The sequence below is a fragment of the Dasypus novemcinctus genome, chromosome 9, assembly GCF_030445035.2.
Source record: "Dasypus novemcinctus isolate mDasNov1 chromosome 9, mDasNov1.1.hap2, whole genome shotgun sequence".
NCBI lineage: Eukaryota > Metazoa > Chordata > Mammalia > Cingulata > Dasypodidae > Dasypus > Dasypus novemcinctus.
In genome coordinates this window covers 38,180,601-38,191,649 of record NC_080681.1, presented here as the reverse complement: position 1 = coordinate 38,191,649, position 11,049 = coordinate 38,180,601, and positions in this window count along the sequence as shown.

The window sequence follows — 11,049 nt, the reverse complement described above, 5'->3', positions numbered from 1 at the left end:
ATTCAAAAATATTTGAATCATCCAGTATATCTTTTCTAGCCACAATGGGATGAAGCTAGAAATCAATAACAGTGGGAGAAAAGGAAAATCCATAAATATGTGGAGGTTAAACAATGTACTCTAACAAGCCATGGGTTAATGAGGAAATCACAATGGAAATTTAGGAAATATCTTGTGGAAGATGGAAATACAACATACCAGAATTCATGGGATGCAGCAAATGCATGGCGAGAGGAGAAATTTATCGTTTTAAATGTTTACATTCCAAAAGAAGAAAGATTTCAAATTAGAGACCTAACTTCAAAATTTGAAGAACTACAAAAAGAAGAGCAAACTAAACCCAAACTGAGCAAAAGGAAGGAAATAAGGATTCGAATGCAGGTAAATGAAATAGAGAATTAAAAAAAAAAAAAAAATTCAGATGATCCAAAAAGCCAAAAGTTGGTTCTTTGAAAATATCAATAAATTTGACAAACCTTTAGCTAGACTGACAGTAAAAAAGAAGACACAAATAACTAAAACCAGAAATAAGGGCAACATTACTACTGACCCAACAGTGAACAACTGTACAACAACAAATTAGTTAACCTAGATGAAATGACAGATTTCTAGAAACAGACAAACTACATATACTGACTAAAGAAGAAGATCTTAAATCAACTAGTAAAGTGATTGAATTGCTAGTCAATAACCTAGTGACATAGGAAAGCCTAGGACCAGGTGGCATCACAGGGGAATTTCCTAAACAGTCCATGAAAAATTAACACCAATCCTTCTCAAATGCTCACCAAAAAACTGAAGACAAGGGAGCACTCCCTAATTCATTCTACAGGATCAGTATCACCCTCATACTAAAACCAGAAAACAAAGATAATTACAGACCAATATGTCTTGTGAATATAGATGCAAAATAATAGCAAACAAAATTCAACAACACATTAAAAGAGTTATGCAGGGAAGCAGATGTGGCTTAACTAGATGGGTACCTACCTGCCACACGGGAGGTCTCACTGCCTCCTAAAGAAGACAAGCAGATGCCTTCACCTGCCCCAACAAGCTAGACACCACACCTGCCACAGTGAGCATAGGCCTAAATGAGCAGATGCCACAGGTCAGCTGACATTGCTGCTCACAGGGAGTGGATGTGGCTCAGATTGTTGAGCACTCCCCACCTATGTGGGAGGACCCAGGTTTGATTCCCTGTGCCTCCTGGAGAAGGCAAGCAAACAATGAGCAGACGAGAGAACTATGTAGGGAAGAAGGGGATAAAAATCTTTTAAAAAAATGAGTATGCAAAATGATCTTATAAAGAAAATCAATTAGTATAATGTACCACATTAAGTGAATGAAAATAAACACAGGACTTGTCTTAATTGATGCAGGAAAGGCATTTGACAAAATCCAGCTCCCCTTTTAATCAAATGATTAAACGCTTAGAAAACTAGGAATTTTAATTTTCATGATAAAGGGCATTGTGGCAGTTTGGCATTGTTTATAAATTCCAAAAATAGTTACTGGATTATGTTTGTAAACTGGTCTGTCAGAAATATCACTTTTAATTGATTAAATTATGATTAGGACTTTGATTGGTCCACATCAGTACAGCATTAAGTCCTTCCCCAAAATGGTAAAGGACAGAGTTGGGAGTTTTTGAGCTGGAGCCTGGGAAGTGAACACACAGGAGAAGAACACAGAGGAACAGAGATCGTTCCTTAGACATGGCAGAAGCCCTGTGGAGAAAGATGGAGCCGTTCACCTAATAGTCTACTGCTGGTCTTGTGGAGCGAGCAAAGCAGCTGAGCACAGAGAGAAATGGAACCCTGGGAAGAGAGGAATCCAAGAAGCCTGAACTCTTAGCAGACATTAGCAGCCATCTTGCCCCAACATGTGGCAATAGACTTTTATGAGGGAAGTAACATATGCTTTATGGCCTGGTAACATTAAGTTTCTATCCCAAATAAGTACCCTTTATAAAAGCCAACAGATTTCTGGTTTTTCACATCAGCACCTCAGCTGACTAATACAGGGTATTTATGAAAAACCTATAGATAACGTATCTAATGGTGAAAGACTGAAAACTTTCCCTCTAAGCTAGGAGCAAGACAAGAATGCTCACTGTCACTAGTGTTATCCAATATTGTAATGGAAGTTCTAACCAGAGCTTAGGCAAGAAATAGAAATAAAAGGCATAAAAGAGTATGGAACTCAGCCAAATCCATCTTGAAAAAGAAAAGTTGGAGAACTCAACTTCTTGATCTTAACTCTTACAACAAAGCCACAGTAATCAAAACAGTATGGTACTGGCACAAGGACAGTCATGAAGACCAATGGAATTGAATTGAGAGCTCAGATGTCAACCCTACATTTATGGACCACTGATTTTTGGAAAGGAGGCAAAGACTAAATTGGAAAGGAATTGTCTCTTCTACAAATAGTGCTAGGAAAACTGGGTCTCCATTTGCAAGAGAATGAAGGGTGGACCCCTGCCTTACACAAATATACAAAATCAACTCAGAATGGGCAAAAGACTTAATATAAAGCCCGAACAACTGTAAAACTCCTAGACAAAAACAGGCAAAGTATCTTCAGGACCTTGTGTTAGGCAATGATTTCCTAGATTTTACAACCAAAGCACAACCAACAAAAGAAAAAATTAACAGGGCCTCATCAAAATTAAATTTTTCTTTTGCGTTTCAAAGGACTTTATTGTGAAAGTAAAATAACCTAAAAAATGGGAGAAAATATTTGGAAACCACATATCCAATAGGGTTTTATATCTGTAAATATAAAGCAATTTTTCAACTCAACAACACAAGACAACCCAATTAAGAAATGTGCAAAAACTTGAATAGACACTTCTCCAAACATGTACAAATGGCCAAAGCCATGAAAAGTTCTAGACATCATTAACCATCAGGAAAATGCAAATCAAAACCACAGTAAGATACCATTTCATACCCCCTAGAATGGCTACTGTTTGTTGTTGGAGTTTTTTTTTTTTTTAAAGAAAAGAAAAACTGTTAAAGAGGATGCAGAGAAATAGGACCACTCATTGATGGTGGGAATGTATAATGGTGCAGCTGCTGTGTAAGACAGTTTGTTTCTCAGAAAGTTGAGAGTTACTGTATGACCAGGCAACTCCCCTTCTAGATATATATACCCCAAAGAATTGAAAGCAGGGACTTGAACGGCTATCTTCACACTGATGTTCATAGCAACATTATTCCCAGTTGCCAAAAGATGAAAGCACCCCAACTGTCTGTCAGCTGTAAAAAGGAATAAAATCATGGTAAATACAACAACGTGGATGAACCTTGAGGACATATTAAGTGAAATAAGCCAGGCCCAAAAGAATAAATACTGTATGATCTTGCTGATATGGATTAATTAGGATAAGCAAACTCATAGAGTCAGATTTCAGTATATAGGTTACTGAGACAGGGTAGGGTTCAAAACAGTGAGTTAAGGCTTAAAATATAGAGTTTCCAGTTGGGAAATGGAAAAGTCTTGCTAATGCATGCATGGTTGTGATGTTAGTACAATATTGTGAATGTAATTAACAGCACTGAATTATATATTTGAATATGGTTAAAAGGGAAATTTTAGGTTGCAGATATGTTACTTGGATAATTAAAAATAAACATGAAACTACATGACAAAAACAGTGGACCCTGTGTTAAACCGTGGACTGTAGTAATAGTACAGTTATAAAAATGTGTTTTCATCAATTATAACAAATGTACCACACCAAAGCAAGGTGTAAATAATAGGATGGTATATAGGAATCATGTATTTTATGCATGATTGTTCTGTAACTTCGCTTATTTTCTAATTAAAAGAATGATTAAAAAGTTCTCCAGGTAGCCCTCCTCCACAGTCAAACTGGAGCAAAATCCTGGAGGGACTAGTGCTTTAGTTAACCTAAAAGGTGAGGATACTCAGAATTGAAGCTGATAGTGGACACCACAGAGTAGGAAAGCTTAGGCTAGAGCAGCAGGAAGTTGGAGAGGAGCCAAAATAGCAAGGAGCTGGTTTTGTACAAGCGGAGAGCCAGAAGAAGTGGAGTTACTAATGATCAATTTCCTGTGGGAACACCACTGTGGGGATAATAAACCTTAGAAAAGCAGCAAGACACTTGTTCTGTGCTAAAATCCTCTAGAGTTCGAGTCCTGTTTTGCAGAATACCCTTTTGCTGTCAGCAGAAGCAAATACTCTGTAGGAAAGTTCTCCAGGATGCCACCATAGGATTCCCACAGATTGATATCAAGTTCAAATAATACACTCTTAAAGGTCAAACACATGAGAGCAAACCACCTTGAAGGAGAGCCATTAGGAAAAATTAAATAAAATTAGATTCTTGTCTCCCAAAGATTGTAAATACTAGAATTCTCAGATATACACTATAGAATACTTATGTAAAATGTTTCAATAAAATTACCAGGATAAACATGTAAATGAAGTTTCAAAGAAATTAACATTTTAAAAATCCAAAAATGGAAGATAAAACTCAGAAACTCAGTGGAAAGGTAAAACAGAGCTGAAGAGAAAATTAGAGAACTGAAAGATATAGCTGAAGAAATAATCCAAAATAGCTCGATGATGGAAATATGAAACCTCTGAAGAGTGGAGACAGAAAAGACTGTAAGAAGAATGGAGGAGAGATATTTAAAGATATAATGACTGTAAAATACCAAATGAAAAATATCCCAAAAGTATAATGTTCTACAGAACACAGAAAACATCTGGAAACCACACAGGGAGAGGATTAATTTGTCTACAAAGGAAAAATACACAATAGCAATAATGGAAGTCACTGTGGAATGTTATCTTCAGAGTACTGAAAAACTGTCAATCTAGAATCAGGGTGATATTGTTGTTGCCCTATTTCTGCATACATTGAAGACATACTGTCTCTTTGGCAAAAGCAGCTTATTGGTGAATAGAAATGAAATACACGTATGTTTCTTAGGTTGACCATAGGTTTACACGGTTGGCTTGGATTTAAGAACTATGATGCATCCTAAACAGTCAAATCGTAGCTATGGAATCATTTAGTGTAGTGAGATGTACACAATATGAAAAGCAGAAATTGAGACCAGCAGAAGGATATTAGACTCAGCTCTATTTTCATACTTGCTCTGAAAGATAGATTCATTAAGAGATAGCTGAATAAGAGGCAAGACTGGTTACACTATTTAAATTTGTTTTTCTCTCTGTGTACACATGTATGCCATGTAGGTATGGTTGGATTTGTGTAAGTTATACCTGCTTTGTGATGTGGAATAACCTGCTTCTCCTTCAAATATCACTACTTGACCTCTCCCAGCAGGAACACATAAGCAGAGAGCCAAAAAATCAGGATATCAAGTTCGCCATCTTGGTTTCAGGCTTCCTGGAGCATAGAACTGTTCGCTAGAGCAGTTCAAATTCTTTCTAGGCCTTGATGTTTTCCTCTCCTATTCAGATCTACTTTATCACTTGTGTCTCTTCATGTATTTACAGCATCTCTGTCTTCAAGCCATTGCCTGCTTGTGATAGTAGTATCAGATTTCTTGTCTTCTATAAGTACAAGAGTAATATTTTATAATCTAAGTAGCTTCACATCTGTGATCTCATTTAATCCTCAAGACTACCTCTATGAAGTTGCCAAAATGATTTTAAATTAGACCAGTCAATAGTCTACTCCCCCCCAAAAGTAAAATCAAGATAGATTAAACATTTTTCAAAAATATTTGTTTCTTATGACATATGGATATAATGCAACACAATAAAAAAAATGCAAACCAAATGTAAACACTATGCAAATGATATGAAAATGCTGTATCTCCTTATCTAACCACTGACTAATCTGAAGAGTGCATGAAATATTTAAGAATGTAATAATTAAAAAGAATGGAGTTTCTGTGGAAACAGTAAGTACTCTTACCTTTTACAAATGTGAAATTTATGTGAAATTAATCCCAGTACACTTATCTCTGACCATCAAAGTGCTTGTAAACTGCTTAGTAGACTTCCAGAGATTTGTAGTGATCTATACACTTTAAGAGAGATGTGTGGCTTTATTTCTCATTTATCATTACTGGACTTATCAAACACAGTGCTCTTTGGATAAAGTAAATAAATTGCAATCCCATTTTTAAGGGAACCTTGATGCCTCCTTGGCACCTGCTTTTCCTTTACACACTGATTCTATTGCCTTATTCCATCCTGCTTTTTTTTAAAAAAAATGGTGTCAGTGTAATTAGAGCAGATAAAAAAATACAGCCATATGGTTCTGTGCACATTGGCATATTACAAAGTTACCAGAAATCCATAGTCTCCCTCAGCTTTGCACATTCAGAGATCTGTATCAGCTCATAGAATGATTGGGTTCTGAATTAGTTAGAATATAAGTTCTGCTGTGTGTAACAAAGCCAAAGAAGAAGATACATTGAATAAAGGAGAGGTTGGTGTGACTGTTCTAATTACAAGGTTGTCCTGGGACTCAGACTTATTTTAGCTTATTTCTCTACCATTTCTAGGTTTTCTTTGGTCTGCAGTCCAAGATGGCTCACATTCACATTCCAGTAAGTAGAAAGTAGGAAAGAGGGACAACCCTTTCCCATTACTGGCATGACATCACTTGTACTTTGATCCCATTGCATAAATTTGCTGCAAGAATGGCTTACACAAAAAAACATTTCTTACATATGCACTATTAACCATACTCCCTTTTCACAAGAGGTTTCATTACACTATTCAGTCCCATATTTAACTTTTCTTCTAGTGATGTACAGGATCTTGGACTTTTCCTTTCATCCTCTATCATAACCATATATTGCTGCCTAATTACAGCATAATGTCCTCAAGGAAGCGGACTTGGCCCAGTGGTTTAGGGGCGTCCCGTCTACCACATAGGAGGTCTGCAGTTCAAACCCCGAGGCCTCCTTGACCCGTGTGGAGCTGGCCCATGTGCAGTGCTGATGCGCACAAGGAAGTGCCCCTGCCACGCAGGAGTGTCCCCCGCATAAGGGAGCCCCACGCGCAAGGAGTGCGCCCCATAAGGAAAGCCACCCAGTGCAAAAGAAAGTGCAGCCTGCCCAGGAATGGCACTGCCCACACGGAGAGGTGACGACAAGGTGACGCAACAAAGAAACAGATTCCCGTGTCGCTGATAACAACAGAAGCGGACAAAGAACACGCAGCAAATAGACACAGAACAGACAACCGGGGTGGGGGGGTGAAGGGGAGAGAAATAAAATCTTAAAAAAAAAAAAGATTCATCCATGTTTTCATATGCTTCATGACTTCATTTCTACTACAACTGAATAATATTCCATTGTATGCATATATCACAATTTCTTCATTCATTGGCTGATGGACACCTAGGCTGTCTCCAGCTTTTGGCAATTGTGAATAATGCTGCTATGAACATCAATGTGCAGATGTCTATTTGTGTCCTTGTCTCAGTTTTTCTGAATACATGCCTAGTATTGCTGAGTCACATGGCAGATCTATATTTAACTTCCCTAGGCACTGCACAATCTTCACAGTGGTATACCATTCTACATTCCCATCAACAGTGAATAAGCATTCCTATCCACATTCTCTCCAACATTTGTAGTTTTGGGTTTTTTTAAAAAACATTTCTCTCCCCTTCCCCCACCCCATTGTCTGTTCTGAGTGTCTATGTGCTGCGTGTTCTTTGCCCACTTCTGTTGTCAGTGGCACCAGGAATCTGTGTTTCTTTTTCTTGCATCATCTTGTTCCAGCACTCCGTGTGTGCAGCACCATGCTTGGGCAGGCTGCACTTTCTTTTGCACTGGGTGGGGCGCGCTCCTTGTGCGTGGGGTTTCCCAACGTGGGGGACACCCCTGTGTGACACAGCACTCCTTGCGCACATCAGCACTGCACGGGCCAGCTCCACACGGGTCAAGGAGGCCCGGGGTTTGAACCATTGACCTCCCATGTAGTAGATGGACACTCTAACCACTGGGCCAAGTCCACTTCCTTCATTGTAGTTTTAATCCCTAATCTCTTAGCAATGTTGAACATTTTTCTTGTGGGTTTTTTTGTTTTGTTTTGTTTTTTATTTTGGTGTTTTGTTTTTTACCATTTGTGTTTCTTCTCTGGAGAACTAAGTCTTTTGCCCATTTTTTAAATTAAATTTTCATTTTTTAAGTTGTTGCATTTTAGGGTCTCTATGTATCATGGATATTAAATATTTATCCAATATGTGATTTCCAAATATTTCCTCCCATTGAGTTGGCTACCTTTTTTTTTTTTAAGATTTATTTTTTATTTTTCTCCTTCCCCCCCCCCCACCAGTTGTCTGCTCTCTGTGTCCATTCACTGTGTGTTCTTCTGTGACCACTTCTATCAGTGGCACCAGGAATCTGTGTTTCTTTTTGTCGTATCATCTGGCTGTGTCATCTCTCCATGTGTGCAGCATGATTTCTTGGGCATGCTGCACTTTCTTTCGCACTGGCCGGCTCTCCTTATGGGGAGCACTCCTTGCACGTGGGGCTCCCCTACACAGGGACACCCCTGCGTGGCACACAGCACTCTTTGTGCGCATCAGCACTGTGTGTGGGCCAGTTCCGGGGTTTGAACCGCAGACCTCCCATGTGGTAAGCGGACACCCTATCCATTGGGCCAAGTCTGCTTCCCGAGTTGGCTACCTTTTCACCCTCTTCACGAAGTGCTTTTGGTGCAAAAGTAATGAATTTTGAGGAGGTCCCATTTATCTTTTTTCTTTCTTCATGTTTTGGGTGTAAGGTTTAAGAGACCACCACGTACCTCGAGATCTTGAAGATATTTTCCTAATTTATCTTCTAGGAGTTTTATTGTCCTGTCTTTTCAGTTTGTATCTTTGATCCATTTTTAGTTGATTTTGTATAGGGAGTGAGATAGGAGTCATCTTTCATTCTTTTGGTTATGAATATCCAATTCTCCCAGCACCATTTGTTGAAGAGTCTGTTCATCCAGGAAAAAAAATGGACTGGTAAGCTTATCAAAAAACAGTTAACCATAGAGGTGGGGGTCTATTTCTGGACAGTTAATTCTATTCCACTGATCAATGTGTCTATGCCATTTCCATGTGTTTTGACCACGGTGCCTTTGTAGTTGCATTTAAAATCAGAAAGTCCACCGACTTCTTTCTTTTTAAAAGATTTATTTTTATTTTTATTTATTTATTTATTTATTTTGGCTATTCAGGGCCCTTTCCCTTCCAAACATTTGGTAATTTTCTCTTTCTGCAAAGTAGGCTGTTGGAATTTGTATCTGAATTGCATTGAATCTGTAAATGAATTTGGGTAGAAAAGACAACTATGTTCAGTCCGCCAATCCATGAATGTGGAATGTTCTTCCATTTGTTTAGGATTTATTTAATTTCTTTTAACAATATATTTTAGTTTTCTAAATACAGTTCCTTTATATCCTTCATTAAATTTCTAGATCAGGGAGTGTGAGTCCTACATTACTCTTCTTTTTCAGTATGTTTTTAGCTATTAGGGTCCCTTTTGCTTCCAAGTATATTTGGTAATTTTCTATTTTTCTAAAGTAGACTCTGGGGGCAAGCAGATGTGGCTCAAGTGATAGAACTTCCACCTACCAAATGGGAGGACTTGGGTTTGATCCCTGGGGTCTCCTGGTGAAAAAGAAGAGAGTGTGCCCATGTGACAAACCAGTGCCCATGCGAGTGCCCACATGGTAAGCCAGTGTCCCACGCAAGTGAATCACACAGTAAGATGATGACTCATCAAAAAGAGAGACAGGAGTAGAGTCAAGGTGAAGCCCAGCAGAAACCAGGAACTGAGATGGCACAATTGACAGGGAGCCTCTCTCCCCATCAGAGGTCTCCGGGATCAAATCCTAGTGAAGAGAAAATGGAAAGAAAAGACAACACAGCAAAAATAGCAGGGTGGGAGGACGGGAGGGGGGGAATCTTTTTTTTTAAAGGCTGTGGGAATTTTAATTGGGATTGCATTGACTAAGTTTTGAAAAGATTAACATATTCACAACATTTAGCCTTCCAATCCATGAACACAGAATGTCTTTCCAATTGTTTAAGTCATCTTTGATTTAACTTTTGTGGTTGTCTGAGTAGAGGTCCTTTACATATCTGGGTAAATTAATTCCTAGATATGTGAGTCTTTTTGTTGCTATTGTAAATGAAATTTTTTTATTATCTCTTCAAATTGTTCATTACTAGTGTATAGAAACACTACTGATTTTTGAGCATTGATCTTGTATCCTGCCACTTTGCAGAACTTATTAGCTCATGTCATCTGTAAATCATGAGAACTTTACATCCTCTTTTCCAATTGGATGCTATTTATTTCTTGTCTTGCTCTAGCTAGAACTTCTAGCACAATGTTGAATAACAGTGGTAACAGTGGGCATCCTTATTTTGTTCCCGATCTTAGAAAGCTTTCGATCTTTCTCCATTGAGTATGTTGGCTGAGGATTTTTCATATATGCCCTTTATCATGCTGAGGAACTTTCCTTCTATTCCTATCTGTAAAAGTGTTTTTATCAAGAAAGGATGTTGGATATTGTCAGATACCTTTTCTGCATTGATTGAGGTGATCATGTGTTTGATTTTTTCCTTCAGTTGGTTAATGTGGTATATTAGTTTGATTTTCTTCGTTGAACCACCCTTATATACCTGGGATAAAACCCACTTGATTGTAGTATGTAATATGCTGCTAGGTTCTATTTACAAGTATTTTGTTGATAGTTTTGCATCTATGTTTATTAGAGAAATTGGTTTGTAATTTTCTTTCTTGTAGTATCTTTATCTAACTTTGGTATTAGGGTTATGTTGGCTTCATAAAATGTGTTGATAATTTTCCTTTTCAGCATTTTGGAGGAGTTTAAACAGTATTGTTAATTCTTCTCAAAATGCTTGGTAGAATTCACCTGTGAAACCATCTGGCCCTAGACTTTTCTTTGTTGGAAGGTTTTTGATGACTGATTCAATCTCTTTAAATTTGATTGGTTTGTTGCGTTCTTGTATTTCTTGTAGAGTCAGTGTAGGTTGTGCATTTCTAGGAATTTGTCCAT